A 20,037-nucleotide genomic window follows, 5' to 3' on the forward strand; every position below is an offset into this window, starting at 1 on the left:
CAGCTAAGCAACGATGCTAACGTTAGTGGAATTAAACTTAGCCTAGCGTTACTCCTTTGTCCAATGACCTTAGGTATATGTTATATTTAAAGGGAGAATTAGCTCTGGAAGCCATCTAAACGTGAATCGATTCTCAGTTGCAGTAACGTTACGGTTCTTGAAATAAATCCCTCTAGGTTCATATCACATCAAAATAATTTCACTAATGCAAAAAAATACACACCTACTGTACACGGTCTTAACCGGTTAACACAGAACAGTATTTTTCAGTAACAACACGTTTGTGGCGTCTGTCTTCACACGGAGAAACAGATTGCTAATTAGCTCAGGTAGTCCACCCTGTCTTCCGTAAATAAGCGCTGTGAGATGGAAATATGGTCGTGTGGGAACCCCAGCCCTATAAAGCTGTGTATCAATTTAAATTTTAGTTTTTTGAAAATGGGTTATCACGGATATGAAAGATAAGGTCATTACGCCTCCAAAAACATATCGCTAGCGATGCTTGTTTAATGTTCAGAACGAACGTCACGGCTCCTAACAGAACTCCCCCTCCAGAATACGCCTCTTCACCCAATGATTTAGCCACATGTATGTCTAATGTAACATTATCTCATGATGATAAAGTCAAGCGTTAGCTAACAGCTAGCCTAGCTCAAATTTCGGTTATTAAACTAACGTTACCTAGCTACCGATTAGTGGTGAACTACACACAAAAACAAACATCTTTAACCTCACCCTTTCAAATGAATGTCATATACAGACGATTGATGTGCCAGTATATTTCAAGTCTTAATTGATTTGCTTTTCCCATTGAACTGTAACTATACTATAACAGAGAGCTAAGAGCTAGCTAGTTTGTTGTCATGCTGACGTCGGATATACGACGGAGCACCGCGAGGTAAGATTCAATAACAAAAAAGTTACCAATACCCCAAAACCAATCCTTACCATTAGTAGTTTTATGGTAGAAATTGCCTCAAGGTCATATTACATCATGTTAACAACAAGTGTTTGAAATATTTTGGAAATTATGTTTTGCTGATAAAATACTGTAACGACCTTGCGTTTATAAGCGCGGAAATCGACTCTGCCGCACGATCACCTCCGCGCGCTATCCAAACATGCAATTTCACTAGAGGCACGCATTTCCCAAAGTGTTTGAAATCTTTTGGAAATTATGCTTTGCCTGTTAAAATACGTAAAATTGATTTCCTCAAATATTATAAAATATCTCCGAGGTTGAAATTCTCCAAATGGCACTTCACTTCTGTTGTGTTGTAATTTTATGATAGAAATTGCCTAATGTTAATCACCAATGTCACTGACTAAAATGCATACAATTATTTCTATTATTATTGAAAAAGATCTCATGGTTGAAATTCTACAAATTATACCTCCATTATGTCCTTTAGTAGTGTTTCTGTAGAAATTGCCTCAAAAGTCATATTAAATCATGTTAATCACCAATGTTGGAAATCTGACTAAAATGATATTTTCTGAGTAAAGTACACAAAATCGTGTAGTAGTTTTATGGTAGAAATATTCTCATGTTCACGAAAAGTGGTTGAAAACTTTTGGAAGTTATGTTGTTTTTCCCCCCCTTTTTCCCCCCAATTTCATGGTATCCAATTGTTAGTAGTTACTATCTTGTCTCATCGCTACAACTCCCATACGGGCTCTGGAGAGACGAAGGTCGAAAGCCATGCGTCCTCTGACTTTAGAGGAGCAGGCAATGTATTCCTATGGGGAGAGATGTCGTTGTAATCTGTGAGATCAAAAAAAAACTGTTTTACTGTTAAGGGTTAATGCCACACGGTCAAGGTTAGGCTTGCACAGATCGGGAGGACCTCAGGAATGAGGGAGAGGTGTCGTAATCTGTGTGTGTGTGTGTGTGTGTGTGAGAGCTTTTCTTTTACATCTGTTGGGAGAAATGACTGATTTACAGTTCATGGGGGTTGCCTAATCACACAAATGAAGTTTTGGAAAGATCTGACTTTTTTTTAACCCTTTGAAACAGCCCCTCTGACACCAATTATGGCACTTCCGGTTGGCACAGGAAGCTATAGGTAAACACATATCCTCATTGGGGTATGCCCTTTACAGAATCCTGAGTTTTAAGTGTTAAGCCTACCCCCTACTTTTTCGAACATTCTGTTAAAAATCGCGCAACATTTCAGCGTCCTGCTACTCATGCCAGGAATATAGTATATGCATATGATTAGTATGTGTGGATAGAAAACACTCTCACGTTTCTAAAACTGGTTAAATCACGGCTGTGATCACGGCATCGAAAAGCGCAAGAAAAACTGGTCACTGAAAACTGGAAAAAATATCCATGCGCCACTTGCATGTATCGTTTAAGGGACACCAAATTAAATGGTGCTGAGATTGCAATTCCTACAGCTTCCACACGATGTCGCCAGTCTTGTCAATTTCTGGGAGTTATTTCTTGGTCAAACAAAGAAGAAACCCCATTCCATCCGGTCTCCGACAGGAAGTTTTGGAAGAGAGATTTCCGAACATGATTTGAAGACGTGGAGCTATTGAATTACACATCGCCCCGTGATCAATTTGATAGATTATTAACGTTTACTAATACCTAAAGTTGGATTACAAAAGTATTTCGAAGTGTTTTGTGAAAGTTTATCGTCGACCTTTTTAATTTAAAAAAATGACGCTGCGTTTTGAAACTGTGTTTTTTTCTGAATCACAGTTTCCATAGATGGATATTTTGGGTATATATGGACCGATTTAATTGAAAAAAAAGACCCAATAGTGATGTTTATGGGGCATATAGGAGTGCCAACAAAGAAGCTCGTCAAAGGTAATGAATGTTTTTTACATTTTATTTCTGCTATTTGTGTAGCGCCGGCTACGCTAATTCTTTTGTTTACGTCGCCTTCAGGTATTTCGGGGTGTTGCATGCTATCAGATAATAGCTTCTCATGCTTTCGCCGAAAAGCATTTTAAAAATCTGACTTGTTGGCTAGATTCACAACGAGTGTAGCTTTAATTCAATACCCTGCATGTGTGTGTTTTAATGAACGTTTGAGTTTTAACGAGTACTATTAGCATTTAGCGTAGCGCATTTGCATTTCCAGGTGGCTAGATGGGTCGGGTGGGCTTATTAAGAACTGACTTATTTACGGAGTGTTTAGTGAGTGTGTGTTATTTCAGAAAATCACAGAAATCTCGTAGAACTCCGAAGCACACTTTAAAAAGATTCGTATGAACACGCTGCAACTGGATCTGTAACTGTTAAACATTTTTTTTTAAAACTATTTTTGAACATCACCAAATTGACATTGTATGAATTCCCTTAACATAAAGACTTAAAACTCAAAATGTGTTCACTTTCAGCTTCCTGTGTAAACCGGAAGTGTCTTAAAATGGTGCTGTTTCCAAGGGTTAAAAAGGTCAGATCTTTTCAAAACTTAATATGAGTGATTAGGCAACCCCCATGAACTGTAAATCAGTCATTTCTCCCAGCAAATGTCAAAGAAAAGCTCTCTCACACACACACACACACACACAGCAAGGATGGAGTGACAAAGTGCGGTGCTTAAAGACACACAGAGCCTGCAATGTTATTTCCATATTCTCTAGGCCGTTCCGAGTTCAACGAGATGCCCGCTTGACCGTAGCTCGCTCTGAATGCAGCGACCGTGAAAAAAGTAGGCCCAAAATGAAGCCTGGCCCTAAATGTCATTTGCTTTTGGGTGACAGTGAGAGAACCGTTAGGGTGAGAAGCACAATTCGACCTCAGGTACGTACGTTCCTGAGGTCCTCCCGATCTGTGCAAGCCTAACCTTGACCGTGTGGCATTAACCCTTAACAGTAAAACAGGTTTTTTTTGATCTCACAGATTACAACGACATCTCTCCCCATAAGAATACATTGCCTGCTCCTCTAAAGTCAACCTGAAGCCTATGTGGGTTATGAATGCCTTATGAACCTGTCTTCAATGACAGTCCATCAGGATACTATGAGGTCTACCTGTGTCGATTCTAAGCTTCCTGAAGCAACCGGAAGTGGTTAAAAATCACCCTAAACGTGTTTTTTTCATACCCAACCAGCAGTTTGTGATAAATAGTGCATTCAACCCTGTGTAAATCGGTCAGTTCTTAACATAAACACTTAAAACTCAGGATTCTGTAAAGGCATACCCCAATAAGGATATGCGTTTACCTATAGCTTCCTGTGCCAACCGGAAGTGCCATAATTGGTGTCACAGGGGCTGTTTCAAAGGGTTAAAAAAGTCAGATCTTTCCAAAACTTCATGTGTGTGATTAGGCAACCCCCATGAACTGTAAATAATTTTTCCCATAAAATTTCAAAGAAAAACTAAATCACACACAAGCACAGCTTGGAAGGAGGGACACATTGGGGTGCGTAGAGACATACACTGCCTTCATTAGTTAGCTTTGTTCGAGCTAAAAAAGAACCGTCAGACCTAGAGTTACGAAACTTTAGAAACCTGTTCTAGACCCCAGGTCGATAGTGCGTGGTGAGGTACGTGGCTCTAGAAGGTTCTCGGACCGAAAAAGTTGTGGAAAAATGGCATAAGGACAACAAAGTCAAGGTATTGGAGTTGTCATCACAGAGCCCTGACCTCAACCCTATAGAACATTTGTGGGCAGAACTGAGAAAGCGTGTGCGAGCAAAGAGGCCGACAAACCTGACTCAGTTACACCAGCTGTCAGGTGGAATGGGCCAAAATTTAGGAATATCAGTGCAGACATTTTGCTCATACACTAGTATGATTATCTGCCCAAAAGCCTAGCTCCCGGTCCCTCCCTCACCTCTCCTTCTCTGCTAGGTTAAGTTCGGTGAGATATGCATGCAGCTTGTTCTCCTGGTTGATGCGCTTCTCCTTAGCGACCCGCAGGGCACTCGGGATGTCGTCTCCAAAGTTCAGTCTCTGCTCCTTGGCCAGATTGTAAGCTGCCGACAGAAAAGGTCCAGACATGAATGTAGTCCATTGAAAACAGTAATACTGCCTCAGAGATGCCTAGTATTGGGTATAGTTAGAATGTTGACAGCATTATAAATTGCAACTGCACATCTACAGTGCATTCAGAAAGTATTCAGACCCCTTCACTTTTTCCACATTGTTATGTTACAGCGTAACTCTAACAATATATTAATACATTTTTCCCCTCAATCTACACACAACACCCCATAATGACACAACAAAACAGGTTTAGAAATGTTTGCAAAAACAGAAATACCTTATTTGCATAAGTATTCAGACCATTTGCTATGATACTCGAAATTGAGCTGAGGTGCATCCTGTTTCCATTGATCATCCTTGAGGTAGTTCTACAACTTGAAGGCCTCTCAGACATGAGAAACAATATTTTCTGGGCTGATGAAACCAAGATTACACACTGGGACATGCCGTGCCGTGCCATTATGCAGAATTTCAATTGTACGGCCTTTTAACTTGCAGGGATGGACACTCTTGAATGTCTTAATTATAGGCTACCCCGACTTTGTCTCCTATTTCTATCATGTTAAATATTAACCACTATCAGTATCGACTGTGAGTAGGCATAATAATAACACTTATTCAACTGCCAATTTACTATTAGTTCCCTTCAGTAGGTATAACCTAAGTTTGGTTTACCTTTATTTGCTTCCTCTGTAAACGCCGTCACGGCCATGTGGCTATTGCTAAGGATCATTAGTAACAATTGATAACATAAAAAAATAAAAGGCTAATTAAATCGTTTATGGAGCGGAACACTGATTAAGACAGCAGTTTGAACCCGATGTATGGCACCATACTTGGCTGTGTCATCACCCAGTTCCATGGTTGGTGCAGGCAATAGATGTGGGTATAGTTATTGTACACAAATATTCCAACATTACCCCAGGTTAAATAAGTGAGTGTGGCAATTTTTAGAATGAATCAAACCACTGTTTACTTTCTTTCATGCCGAAAGGCTCTCCAAGCTATTTTTTTATGATTCATAAATACTTTCCTAACCCTAAATAACCTACAAGATCAGAGTATTTTTTTTAAATCTACCAACTGGTGTTGAAACGGAGACAAATATGCATATATTTAGATATCTTTCCTTCATTGATCCATACTATTCTGAACCCGTTCTCTCAATATATTCTATTGAGTCTGTTGACAAAAACCAAAGTGAAAAGGTGTACTGTATTTAAAGGGATGACTTATTAAGACAAATGTACTGAAAACCCTATTGAATAAAAACTCCACGAGAACATCTGTTGGCCAGCCAGTGGGGAGGTTTCTAGCAGTTCAATTACACTTATTTGGCGTGCGCAAGTGAACCACGCCTGTTACGCACCTTAATAAGGTTACTCTGAATACCAACTACTAAAAAGTATATAGAAAAGGCGTAATTTCCTAAATCGGACCCTTAGTGAATACAGGCCCAAACTTAATCTGTGTCTAGGAAACTGGCCTTGAGGGTTGGTCCTGACCTCTCTGCAGGTTGCCGATGGCCTCGTTGTAGTTCTCCAGCTCCAGGTGACACTGGACCAGGAAGAAGTGGGCTTTGACAGAATGGGGGTCCAGTTCCAGCGCGTGCTTGCAGTCCGCCAGGGCTTTGTCGTTCTGCTTGCAGCTTCACTTGGCACAGAGTACACCGCCACTGAGGGGTTACGGTTCTGTTGGCAAGATGTATACACACACACACACAGGTGCAACCACGCACGTTATTAGGCCTACATATTGCACAAGCTATTTTTGTAAGAGTGCATCAGACCAAGCTACTCCTATTCTGACATCTATTCAGAGTAGGTGAATAGGACAGTGTCAATATCTCATATCATATAGACTTTCAGTCATCTGAAAAGGTGTAGACATTTTACATCATCATTCCCCTTAAGAGCAGTAGCTTGCTACTCACTATGGTTTTGCTGTAGCAGGTGGCAGCTTCCTGGTACTTGCGGCAGAGGAACAGTCGGTTGCCCTGCTCCTTCAGCTCCTGTGCTGTGGAACTCTTCTCTGGGCTGCTATCCATCTTCTCTGGTGGCTCTGCAGCGCCCGCTGCGCACTGTTTCCCTATCCTGTTCCCGTCTCTCCGGCTGGCTAGCTGTCAGGTGAAAGAATGGCCCTATTCTTTGTCTTCTCACAAACTAGAAAAGAAAGATAGGCAGCATCAGCAACAGTCTGTTGCTGCTGCGTGTGGTGAGGTGATGTTGCAACTCATACATTGAGCCCTCACATTTCACTGGCTAGCTAGTTATGCATCAACATATGGTTGTGCAACTAAGATGCTGAAGTCAATGGTTGAGACGCATTAAAACCAGTCATTATCAGGCACACCACCTGGCCATGACCACACTGAAAGGACTGTATGTCAAAACTACGCTAACTAGCTAATGGCTGACGTTGCGCCCTCCCTCAGTCCCTGTGTCACTACACAAAACAAGGTAGCTAGCTAGCTAGTTGCGTTGGTAAAGACCGTGGACTTTCCCCATCGGTTTGCTGATATGGTTTACTGAGTCAAACTTCTGCTACAATGCAACGTCCAAATCCCACAGCTAAGCAACGATGCTAACGTTAGTGGAATTAAACTTAGCCTAGCGTTACTCCTTTGTCCAATGACCTTAGGTACATGTTATATTTAAAGGGAGAATTAGCTCTGGAAGCCATCTAAACGTGAATCGATTCTCAGTTGCAGTAACGTTACGGTTCTTGAAATAAATCCCTCTAGGTTCATATCACATCAAAATAATTTCACTAATGCAAAAAAATACACACCTACTGTACACGGTCTTAACAGGTTAACACAGAACAGTATTTTTCAGTAACAACACGTTTGTGGCGTCTGTCTTCACACAGCAGGCGTATTCGGAGAAACAGATTGCTAATTAGCTCAGGTAGTCCACTATGTCTTCCGTAAATAAGCGCTGTGAGATGGAAATATGGTCGTGTGGGAACCCCAGCCCTATAAAGCTGTGTATCAATTTAAAATTTTTGAAAATGGGTTATCACGGATATGAAAGATAAGGTCATTACGCCTCCAAAAACATATCGCTAGCGATGCTTGTTTAATGTTCAGAACGAACGTCACGGCTCCTAACAGAACTCCCCCTCCAGAATACGCCTCTTCACCCAATGATTTAGCCACATGTATGTCTAATGTAACATTATCTCATGATGATAAAGTCAAGCGTTAGCTAACAGCTAGCCTAGCTCAAATTTCGGTTATTAAACTAACGTTACCTAGCTACCGATTAGTGGTGAACTACACACAAAAACAAACATCTTTAACCTCACCCTTTCAAATGAATGTCATATACAGACGATTGATGTGCCAGTATATTTCAAGTCTTAATTGATTTGCTTTTCCCATTGAACTGTAACTATACTATAACAGAGAGCTAAGAGCTAGCTAGTTTGTTGTCATGCTGACGTCGGATATACGACGGAGCACCGCGAGGTAAGATTCAATAACAAAAAAGTTACCAATACCCCAAAACCAATCCTTACCATTAGTAGTTTTATGGTAGAAATTGCCTCAAGGTCATATTACATCATGTTAACAACAAGTGTTTGAAATATTTTGGAAATTATGTTTTGCTGATAAAATACTGTAACGACCTTGCGTTTATAAGCGCGGAAATCGACTCTGCCGCACGATCACCTCCGCGCGCTATCCAAACATGCAATTTCACTAGAGGCACGCATTTCCCAAAGTGTTTGAAATCTTTTGGAAATTATGCTTTGCCTGTTAAAATACGTAAAATTGATTTCCTCAAATATTATAAAATATCTCCGAGGTTGAAATTCTCCAAATGGCACTTCACTTCTGTTGTGTTGTAATTTTATGATAGAAATTGCCTAATGTTAATCACCAATGTCACTGACTAAAATGCATACAATTATTTCTATTATTATTGAAAAAGATCTCATGGTTGAAATTCTACAAATTATACCTCCATTATGTCCTTTAGTAGTGTTTCTGTAGAAATTGCCTCAAAAGTCATATTAAATCATGTTAATCACCAATGTTGGAAATCTGACTAAAATGATATTTTCTGAGTAAAGTACACAAAATCGTGTAGTAGTTTTATGGTAGAAATATTCTCATGTTCACGAAAAGTGGTTGAAAACTTTTGGAAGTTATGTTGTTTTTCCCCCCCTTTTTTCCCCCAATTTCATGGTATCCAATTGTTAGTAGTTACTATCTTGTCTCATCGCTACAACTCCCATACGGGCTCTGGAGAGACGAAGGTCGAAAGCCATGCGTCCTCTGACTTTAGAGGAGCAGGCAATGTATTCCTATGGGGAGAGATGTCGTTGTAATCTGTGAGATCAAAAAAAAACTGTTTTACTGTTAAGGGTTAATGCCACACGGTCAAGGTTAGGCTTGCACAGATCGGGAGGACCTCAGGAATGAGGGAGAGGTGTCGTAATCTGTGTGTGTGTGTGTGTGTGTGTGAGAGCTTTTCTTTTACATCTGTTGGGAGAAATGACTGATTTACAGTTCATGGGGGTTGCCTAATCACACAAATGAAGTTTTGGAAAGATCTGACTTTTTTTTAACCCTTTGAAACAGCCCCTCTGACACCAATTATGGCACTTCCGGTTGGCACAGGAAGCTATAGGTAAACACATATCCTCATTGGGGTATGCCCTTTACAGAATCCTGAGTTTTAAGTGTTAAGCCTACCCCCTACTTTTTCGAACATTCTGTTAAAAATCGCGCAACATTTCAGCGTCCTGCTACTCATGCCAGGAATATAGTATATGCATATGATTAGTATGTGTGGATAGAAAACACTCTCACGTTTCTAAACCTGGTTAAATCACGGCTGTGATCACGGCATCGAAAAGCGCAAGAAAAACTGGTCACTGAAAACTGGAAAAAATATCCATGCGCCACTTGCATGTATCGTTTAAGGGACACCAAATTAAATGGTGCTGAGATTGCAATTCCTACAGCTTCCACACGATGTCGCCAGTCTTGTCAATTTCTGGGAGTTATTTCTTGGTCAAACAAAGAAGAAACCCCATTCCATCCGGTCTCCGACAGGAAGTTTTGGAAGAGAGATTTCCGAACATGATTTGAAGACGTGGAGCTATTGAATTACACATCGCCCCGTGATCAATTTGATAGATTATTAACGTTTACTAATACCTAAAGTTGGATTACAAAAGTATTTCGAAGTGTTTTGTGAAAGTTTATCGTCGACCTTTTTAATTTAAAAAAATGACGCTGCGTTTTGAAACTGTGTTTTTTTCTGAATCACAGTTTCCATAGATGGATATTTTGGGTATATATGGACCGATTTAATTGAAAAAAAAGACCCAATAGTGATGTTTATGGGGCATATAGGAGTGCCAACAAAGAAGCTCGTCAAAGGTAATGAATGTTTTTTACATTTTATTTCTGCTATTTGTGTAGCGCCGGCTACGCTAATTCTTTTGTTTACGTCGCCTTCAGGTATTTCGGGGTGTTGCATGCTATCAGATAATAGCTTCTCATGCTTTCGCCGAAAAGCATTTTAAAAATCTGACTTGTTGGCTAGATTCACAACGAGTGTAGCTTTAATTCAATACCCTGCATGTGTGTGTTTTAATGAACGTTTGAGTTTTAACGAGTACTATTAGCATTTAGCGTAGCGCATTTGCATTTCCAGGTGGCTAGATGGGTCGGGTGGGCTTATTAAGAACTGACTTATTTACGGAGTGTTTAGTGAGTGTGTGTTATTTCAGAAAATCACAGAAATCTCGTAGAACTCCGAAGCACACTTTAAAAAGATTCGTATGAACACGCTGCAACTGGATCTGTAACTGTTAAACATTTTTTTTTTTAACTATTTTTGAACATCACCAAATTGACATTGTATGAATTCCCTTAACATAAAGACTTAAAACTCAAAATGTGTTCACTTTCAGCTTCCTGTGTAAACCGGAAGTGTCTTAAAATGGTGCTGTTTCCAAGGGTTAAAAAGGTCAGATCTTTTCAAAACTTAATATGAGTGATTAGGCAACCCCCATGAACTGTAAATCAGTCATTTCTCCCAGCAAATGTCAAAGAAAAGCTCTCTCACACACACACACACACACACACAGCAAGGATGGAGTGACAAAGTGCGGTGCTTAAAGACACACAGAGCCTGCAATGTTATTTCCATATTCTCTAGGCCGTTCCGAGTTCAACGAGATGCCCGCTTGACCGTAGCTCGCTCTGAATGCAGCGACCGTGAAAAAAGTAGGCCCAAAATGAAGCCTGGCCCTAAATGTCATTTGCTTTTGGGTGACAGTGAGAGAACCGTTAGGGTGAGAAGCACAATTCGACCTCAGGTACGTACGTTCCTGAGGTCCTCCCGATCTGTGCAAGCCTAACCTTGACCGTGTGGCATTAACCCTTAACAGTAAAACAGGTTTTTTTTGATCTCACAGATTACAACGACATCTCTCCCCATAAGAATACATTGCCTGCTCCTCTAAAGTCAACCTGAAGCCTATGTGGGTTATGAATGCCTTATGAACCTGTCTTCAATGACAGTCCATCAGGATACTATGAGGTCTACCTGTGTCGATTCTAAGCTTCCTGAAGCAACCGGAAGTGGTTAAAAATCACCCTAAACGTGTTTTTTTCATACCCAACCAGCAGTTTGTGATAAATAGTGCATTCAACCCTGTGTAAATCGGTCAGTTCTTAACATAAACACTTAAAACTCAGGATTCTGTAAAGGCATACCCCAATAAGGATATGCGTTTACCTATAGCTTCCTGTGCCAACCGGAAGTGCCATAATTGGTGTCACAGGGGCTGTTTCAAAGGGTTAAAAAAGTCAGATCTTTCCAAAACTTCATGTGTGTGATTAGGCAACCCCCATGAACTGTAAATAATTTTTCCCATAAAATTTCAAAGAAAAACTAAATCACACACAAGCACAGCTTGGAAGGAGGGACACATTGGGGTGCGTAGAGACATACACTGCCTTCATTAGTTAGCTTTGTTCGAGCTAAAAAAGAACCGTCAGACCTAGAGTTACGAAACTTTAGAAACCTGTTCTAGACCCCAGGTCGATAGTGCGTGGTGAGGTACGTGGCTCTAGAAGGTTCTCGGACCGAAAAAGTTGTGGAAAAATGGCATAAGGACAACAAAGTCAAGGTATTGGAGTTGTCATCACAGAGCCCTGACCTCAACCCTATAGAACATTTGTGGGCAGAACTGAGAAAGCGTGTGCGAGCAAAGAGGCCGACAAACCTGACTCAGTTACACCAGCTGTCAGGTGGAATGGGCCAAAATTTAGGAATATCAGTGCAGACATTTTGCTCATACACTAGTATGATTATCTGCCCAAAAGCCTAGCTCCCGGTCCCTCCCTCACCTCTCCTTCTCTGCTAGGTTAAGTTCGGTGAGATATGCATGCAGCTTGTTCTCCTGGTTGATGCGCTTCTCCTTAGCGACCCGCAGGGCACTCGGGATGTCGTCTCCAAAGTTCAGTCTCTGCTCCTTGGCCAGATTGTAAGCTGCCGACAGAAAAGGTCCAGACATGAATGTAGTCCATTGAAAACAGTAATACTGCCTCAGAGATGCCTAGTATTGGGTATAGTTAGAATGTTGACAGCATTATAAATTGCAACTGCACATCTACAGTGCATTCAGAAAGTATTCAGACCCCTTCACTTTTTCCACATTGTTATGTTACAGCGTAACTCTAACAATATATTAATACATTTTTCCCCTCAATCTACACACAACACCCCATAATGACACAACAAAACAGGTTTAGAAATGTTTGCAAAAACAGAAATACCTTATTTGCATAAGTATTCAGACCATTTGCTATGATACTCGAAATTGAGCTGAGGTGCATCCTGTTTCCATTGATCATCCTTGAGGTAGTTCTACAACTTGAAGGCCTCTCAGACATGAGAAACAATATTTTCTGGGCTGATGAAACCAAGATTACACACTGGGACATGCCGTGCCGTGCCATTATGCAGAATTTCAATTGTACGGCCTTTTAACTTGCAGGGATGGACACTCTTGAATGTCTTAATTATAGGCTACCCCGACTTTGTCTCCTATTTCTATCATGTTAAATATTAACCACTATCAGTATCGACTGTGAGTAGGCATAATAATAACACTTATTCAACTGCCAATTTACTATTAGTTCCCTTCAGTAGGTATAACCTAAGTTTGGTTTACCTTTATTTGCTTCCTCTGTAAACGCCGTCACGGCCATGTGGCTATTGCTAAGGATCATTAGTAACAATTGATAACATAAAAAAATAAAAGGCTAATTAAATCGTTTATGGAGCGGAACACTGATTAAGACAGCAGTTTGAACCCGATGTATGGCACCATACTTGGCTGTGTCATCACCCAGTTCCATGGTTGGTGCAGGCAATAGATGTGGGTATAGTTATTGTACACAAATATTCCAACATTACCCCAGGTTAAATAAGTGAGTGTGGCAATTTTTAGAATGAATCAAACCACTGTTTACTTTCTTTCATGCCGAAAGGCTCTCCAAGCTATTTTTTTATGATTCATAAATACTTTCCTAACCCTAAATAACCTACAAGATCAGAGTATTTTTTTTAAATCTACCAACTGGTGTTGAAACGGAGACAAATATGCATATATTTAGATATCTTTCCTTCATTGATCCATACTATTCTGAACCCGTTCTCTCAATATATTCTATTGAGTCTGTTGACAAAAACCAAAGTGAAAAGGTGTACTGTATTTAAAGGGATGACTTATTAAGACAAATGTACTGAAAACCCTATTGAATAAAAACTCCACGAGAACATCTGTTGGCCAGCCAGTGGGGAGGTTTCTAGCAGTTCAATTACACTTATTTGGCGTGCGCAAGTGAACCACGCCTGTTACGCACCTTAATAAGGTTACTCTGAATACCAACTACTAAAAAGTATATAGAAAAGGCGTAATTTCCTAAATCGGACCCTTAGTGAATACAGGCCCAAACTTAATCTGTGTCTAGGAAACTGGCCTTGAGGGTTGGTCCTGACCTCTCTGCAGGTTGCCGATGGCCTCGTTGTAGTTCTCCAGCTCCAGGTGACACTGGACCAGGAAGAAGTGGGCTTTGACAGAATGGGGGTCCAGTTCCAGCGCGTGCTTGCAGTCCGCCAGGGCTTTGTCGTTCTGCTTGCAGCTTCACTTGGCACAGAGTACACCGCCACTGAGGGGTTACGGTTCTGTTGGCAAGATGTGTGCAACCACGCACGTTATTAGGCCTACATATTGCACAAGCTATTTTTGTAAGAGTGCATCAGACCAAGCTACTCCTATTCTGACATCTATTCAGAGTAGGTGAATAGGACAGTGTCAATATCTCATATCATATAGACTTTCAGTCATCTGAAAAGGTGTAGACATTTTACATCATCATTCCCCTTAAGAGCAGTAGCTTGCTACTCACTATGGTTTTGCTGTAGCAGGTGGCAGCTTCCTGGTACTTGCGGCAGAGGAACAGTCGGTTGCCCTGCTCCTTCAGCTCCTGTGCTGTGGAACTCTTCTCTGGGCTGCTATCCATCTTCTCTGGTGGCTCTGCAGCGCCCGCTGCGCACTGTTTCCCTATCCTGTTCCCGTCTCTCCGGCTGGCTAGCTGTCAGGTGAAAGAATGGCCCTATTCTTTGTCTTCTCACAAACTAGAAAAGAAAGATAGGCAGCATCAGCAACAGTCTGTTGCTGCTGCGTGTGGTGAGGTGATGTTGCAACTCATACATTGAGCCCTCACATTTCACTGGCTAGCTAGTTATGCATCAACATATGGTTGTGCAACTAAGATGCTGAAGTCAATGGTTGAGACGCATTAAAACCAGTCATTATCGGGCACACCACCTGGCCATGACCACACTATGTCAAAACTACGCTAACTAGCTAATGGCTGACGTTGCGCCCTCCCTCAGTCCCTGTGTCACTACACAAAACAAGGTAGCTAGTTGCGTTGGCAAAGACCGTGGACTTTCCCCATTGGTTTGCTGATATGGTTTACTGAGTCAAACGTCTGCTACAATGCAACGTCCAAATCCCATAGCTAAGCAACGATGCTAACGCTAGCCCAATAGTGGAGTAAAATTAGCCTAGCGTTACTCCTTTGTCCAATGACCTTAGGTACATGTTATATTTAAAGGGAGAATTAGCTCTGGAAGCCATCTAAACGTGAATCGATTCTCAGTTGCAGTAACGTTACGGTTCTTGAAATAAATCCCTCTAGGTTCATATCACATCAAAATAATTTCACTAATGCAAAAAATACACACCTACTGTACACGGTCTTAACCGGTTAACACAGAACAGTATTTTTCAGTAACAACACGTTTGTGGCGTCTGTCTTCACACAGCAGGCGTATTCGGAGAAACAGATTGCTAATTAGCTCAGGTAGTCCACTCTGTCTTCCGTAAATAAGCGCTGTGAGATGGAAATATGGTCGTGTGGGAACCCCAGCCCTATAAAGCTGTGTATCAATTTAAATTTTAGTTTTTTGAAAATGGGTTATCACGGATATGAAAGATAAGGTCATTACGCCTCCAAAAACATATCGCTAGCGATGCTTGTTTAATGTTCAGAACGAACGTCACGGCTCCTAACAAAACCCCTCCAGAATACGCCTCTTCACCCAATGATTTAGCCACATGTATGTCTAATGTAACATTATCTCATGATGACAAAGTCAAGCGTTAGCTAACAGCTAGCCTAGCTCAAATTTCGGTTATTAAACTAACGTTACCTAGCTACCGATTAGTGGTGAACTACACACAAAAACAAACATCTTTAACCTCACCCTTTCAAATGAATGTCATATACAGACGATTGATGTGCCAGTATATTTCAATTTCAAGTCTTAATTGATTTGCTTTTCCCATTGAACTGTAACTATACTATAACAGAGAGCTAAGAGCTAGCTAGTTTGTTGTCATGCTGACGTCGAATATACGACGGAGCACCGCGAGGTAAGATTCAATAATATTATATTACATCATGTTAACAACAAGTGTTTGAAATATTTTGGAAATTATGTTTTGCTGATAAAATACTGTAACGACCTTGCGTTTATAAGCGCGGAAATCGACTCTGCCGCACGATCACCTCCGCGCGCTATCCAAACATGCAATTTCACTAGAGGCACGCATTTCCCAAAGTGTTTGAAATCTTTTGGAAATTATGCTTTGCCTGTTAAAATACGTCAAATTGATTTCCTCAAATATTATAAAAGATCTCCGAGGTTGAAATTCTCCAGATGGCACTTCATTTCAGTTGTGTTGTAATGTTATGATAGAAATTGCCTAATGTTAATCACCAATGTTGGATAACTGACTAAAATGATATTTTGTGAGTAAAATACATACAATTATTTCTATTATTATTGAAAAAGATCTCATGGTTGAAATTCTACAAATTATACCTCCATTATGTCCTTTAGTAGTGTTTCTGTAGAAATTGCCTCAAAAGTCATATTAAATCATGTTAATCACCAATGTTGGAAATCTGACTAAAATGATATTTTCTGAGTAAAGTACACAAAATCGTGTAGTAGTTTTATGGTAGAAATATTCTCATGTTCACGAAAAGTGGTTGAAAACTTTTGGAAGTTATGTTGTTTTTCCCCCCCTTTTTTCCCCCAATTTCATGGTATCCAATTGTTAGTAGTTACTATCTTGTCTCATCGCTACAACTCCCATACGGGCTCTGGAGAGACGAAGTTCGAAAGCCATGCGTCCTCTGACTTTAGAGGAGCAGGCAATGTATTCCTATGGGGAGAGATGTCGTTGTAATCTGTGAGATCAAAAAAAAACTGTTTTACTGTTAAGGGTTAATGCCACACGGTCAAGGTTAGGCTTGCACAGATCGGGAGGACCTCAGGAATGAGGGAGAGGTGTCGTAATCTGTGTGTGTGTGTGTGAGAGAGCTTTTCTTTGACATCTGTTGGGAGAAATGACTGATTTACAGTTCATGGGGGTTGCCTAATCACATAAATAAAGTTTTGGAAAGATCTGACTTTTTTTTAACCCTTTGAAACAGCCCCTCTGACACCAATTATGGCACTTCCGGTTGGCACAGGAAGCTATAGGTAAACACATATCCTCATTGGGGTATGCCCTTTACAGAATCCTGAGTTTTAAGTGTTAAGCCTACCCCCTACTTTTTCGAACATTCTGTTAAAAATCGCGCAACATTTCAACGTCCTGCTACTCATGCCAGGAATATAGTATATGCATATGATTAGTATGTGTGGATAGAAAACACTCTCACGTTTCTAAAACTGGTTAAATCACGGCTGTGATCACGGCATCGAAAAGCGCAAGAAAAACTGGTCACTGAAAACTGGAAAAAATATCCATGCGCCACTTGCATGTATCGTTTAAGGGACACCAAATTAAATGGTGCTGAGATTGCAATTCCTACAGCTTCCACACGATGTCGCCAGTCTTGTCAATTTCTGGGAGTTATTTCTTGGTCAAACAAAGAAGAAACCCCATTCCATCCGGTCTCCGACAGGAAGTTTTGGAAGAGAGATTTCCGAACATGATTTGAAGACGTGGAGCTATTGAATTACACATCGCCCCGTGATCAATTTGATAGATTATTAACGTTTACTAATACCTAAAGTTGGATTACAAAAGTATTTCGAAGTGTTTTGTGAAAGTTTATCGTCGACCTTTTTAATTTAAAAAAATGACGCTGCGTTTTGAAACTGTGTTTTTTTCTGAATCACAGTTTCCATAGATGGATATTTTGGGTATATATGGACCGATTTAATTGAAAAAAAAGACCCAATAGTGATGTTTATGGGGCATATAGGAGTGCCAACAAAGAAGCTCGTCAAAGGTAATGAATGTTTTTTACATTTTATTTCTGCTATTTGTGTAGCGCCGGCTACGCTAATTCTTTTGTTTACGTCGCCTTCAGGTATTTCGGGGTGTTGCATGCTATCAGATAATAGCTTCTCATGCTTTCGCCGAAAAGCATTTTAAAAATCTGACTTGTTGGCTAGATTCACAACGAGTGTAGCTTTAATTCAATACCCTGCATGTGTGTGTTTTAATGAACGTTTGAGTTTTAACGAGTACTATTAGCATTTAGCGTAGCGCATTTGCATTTCCAGGTGGCTAGATGGGTCGGGTGGGCTTATTAAGAACTGACTTATTTACGGAGTGTTTAGTGAGTGTGTGTTATTTCAGAAAATCACAGAAATCTCGTAGAACTCCGAAGCACACTTTAAAAAGATTCGTATGAACACGCTGCAACTGGATCTGTAACTGTTAAACATTTTTTTTTTAAACTATTTTTGAACATCACCAAATTGACATTGTATGAATTCCCTTAACATAAAGACTTAAAACTCAAAATGTGTTCACTTTCAGCTTCCTGTGTAAACCGGAAGTGTCTTAAAATGGTGCTGTTTCCAAGGGTTAAAAAGGTCAGATCTTTTCAAAACTTAATATGAGTGATTAGGCAACCCCCATGAACTGTAAATCAGTCATTTCTCCCAGCAAATGTCAAAGAAAAGCTCTCTCACACACACACACACACACACAGCAAGGATGGAGTGACAAAGTGCGGTGCTTAAAGACACACAGAACCTGCAATGTTATTTCCATATTCTCTAGGCCGTTCCGAGTTCAACGAGATGCCCGCTTGACCGTAGCTCGCTCTGAATGCAGCGACCATGAAAAAAGTAGGCCCAAAATGAAGCCTGGCCCTAAATGTCATTTGCTTTTGGGTGACAGTGAGAGAACCGTTAGGGTGAGAAGCACAATTCGACCTCAGGTACGTACGTTCCTGAGGTCCTCCCGATCTGTGCAAGCCTAACCTTGACCGTGTGGCATTAACCCTTAACAGTAAAACAGTTTTTTTTTGATCTCACAGATTACAACGACATCTCTCCCCATAAGAATACATTGCCTGCTCCTCTAAAGTCAACCTGAAGCCTATGTGGGTTATGAATGCCTTATGAACCTGTCTTCAATGACAGTCCATCAGGATACTATGAGGTCTACCTGTGTCGATTCTAAGCTTCCTGAAGCAACCGGAAGTGGTTAAAAATCACCCTAAACGTGTTTTTTTCATACCCAACCAGCAGTTTGTGATAAATAGTGCATTCAACCCTGTGTAAATCGGTCAGTTCTTAACATAAACACTTAAAACTCAGGATTCTGTAAAGGCATACCCCAATAAGGATATGCGTTTACCTATAGCTTCCTGTGCCAACCGGAAGTGCCATAATTGGTGTCACAGGGGCTGTTTCAAAGGGTTAAAAAAGTCAGATCTTTCCAAAACTTCATGTGTGTGATTAGGCAACCCCCATGAACTGTAAATAATTTTTCCCATAAAATTTCAAAGAAAAACTAAATCACACACAAGCACAGCTTGGAAGGAGGGACACATTGGGGTGCGTAGAGACATACACTGCCTTCATTAGTTAGCTTTGTTCGAGCTAAAAAAGAACCGTCAGACCTAGAGTTACGAAACTTTAGAAACCTGTTCTAGACCCCAGGTCGATAGTGCGTGGTGAGGTACGTGGCTCTAGAAGGTTCTCGGACCGAAAAAGTTGTGGAAAAATGGCATAAGGACAACAAAGTCAAGGTATTGGAGTTGTCATCACAGAGCCCTGACCTCAACCCTATAGAACATTTGTGGGCAGAACTGAGAAAGCGTGTGCGAGCAAAGAGGCCGACAAACCTGACTCAGTTACACCAGCTGTCAGGTGGAATGGGCCAAAATTTAGGAATATCAGTGCAGACATTTTGCTCATACACTAGTATGATTATCTGCCCAAAAGCCTAGCTCCCGGTCCCTCCCTCACCTCTCCTTCTCTGCTAGGTTAAGTTCGGTGAGATATGCATGCAGCTTGTTCTCCTGGTTGATGCGCTTCTCCTTAGCGACCCGCAGGGCACTCGGGATGTCGTCTCCAAAGTTCAGTCTCTGCTCCTTGGCCAGATTGTAAGCTGCCGACAGAAAAGGTCCAGACATGAATGTAGTCCATTGAAAACAGTAATACTGCCTCAGAGATGCCTAGTATTGGGTATAGTTAGAATGTTGACAGCATTATAAA

General features: G+C 40.8%; 1 long non-coding RNA gene across 1 annotated transcript in view; it reads right to left on the bottom strand.

The window, feature by feature from the left end:
• Positions 1–20,037, bottom strand: part of LOC149974449 (uncharacterized) — a 30,219-nt gene that overhangs the window by 631 nt on the left and 9,551 nt on the right. The window contains exons 6-12 of the long non-coding RNA XR_016489412.1: positions 19,789–19,930; positions 14,400–14,628; positions 13,990–14,175; positions 12,333–12,474; positions 6,888–7,116; positions 6,460–6,645; positions 4,803–4,944 (exon numbers count right to left, since the gene is read on the bottom strand). This is a non-coding gene — a long non-coding RNA (uncharacterized LOC149974449). The remainder of the gene's footprint in view (positions 1–4,802; positions 4,945–6,459; positions 6,646–6,887; positions 7,117–12,332; positions 12,475–13,989; positions 14,176–14,399; positions 14,629–19,788; positions 19,931–20,037) is intronic.

The sequence above is a fragment of the Oncorhynchus mykiss genome, chromosome 20 (genome assembly GCF_057628025.1).
Source record: "Oncorhynchus mykiss isolate SJ-2025 chromosome 20, ASM5762802v1, whole genome shotgun sequence".
NCBI lineage: Eukaryota > Metazoa > Chordata > Actinopteri > Salmoniformes > Salmonidae > Oncorhynchus > Oncorhynchus mykiss.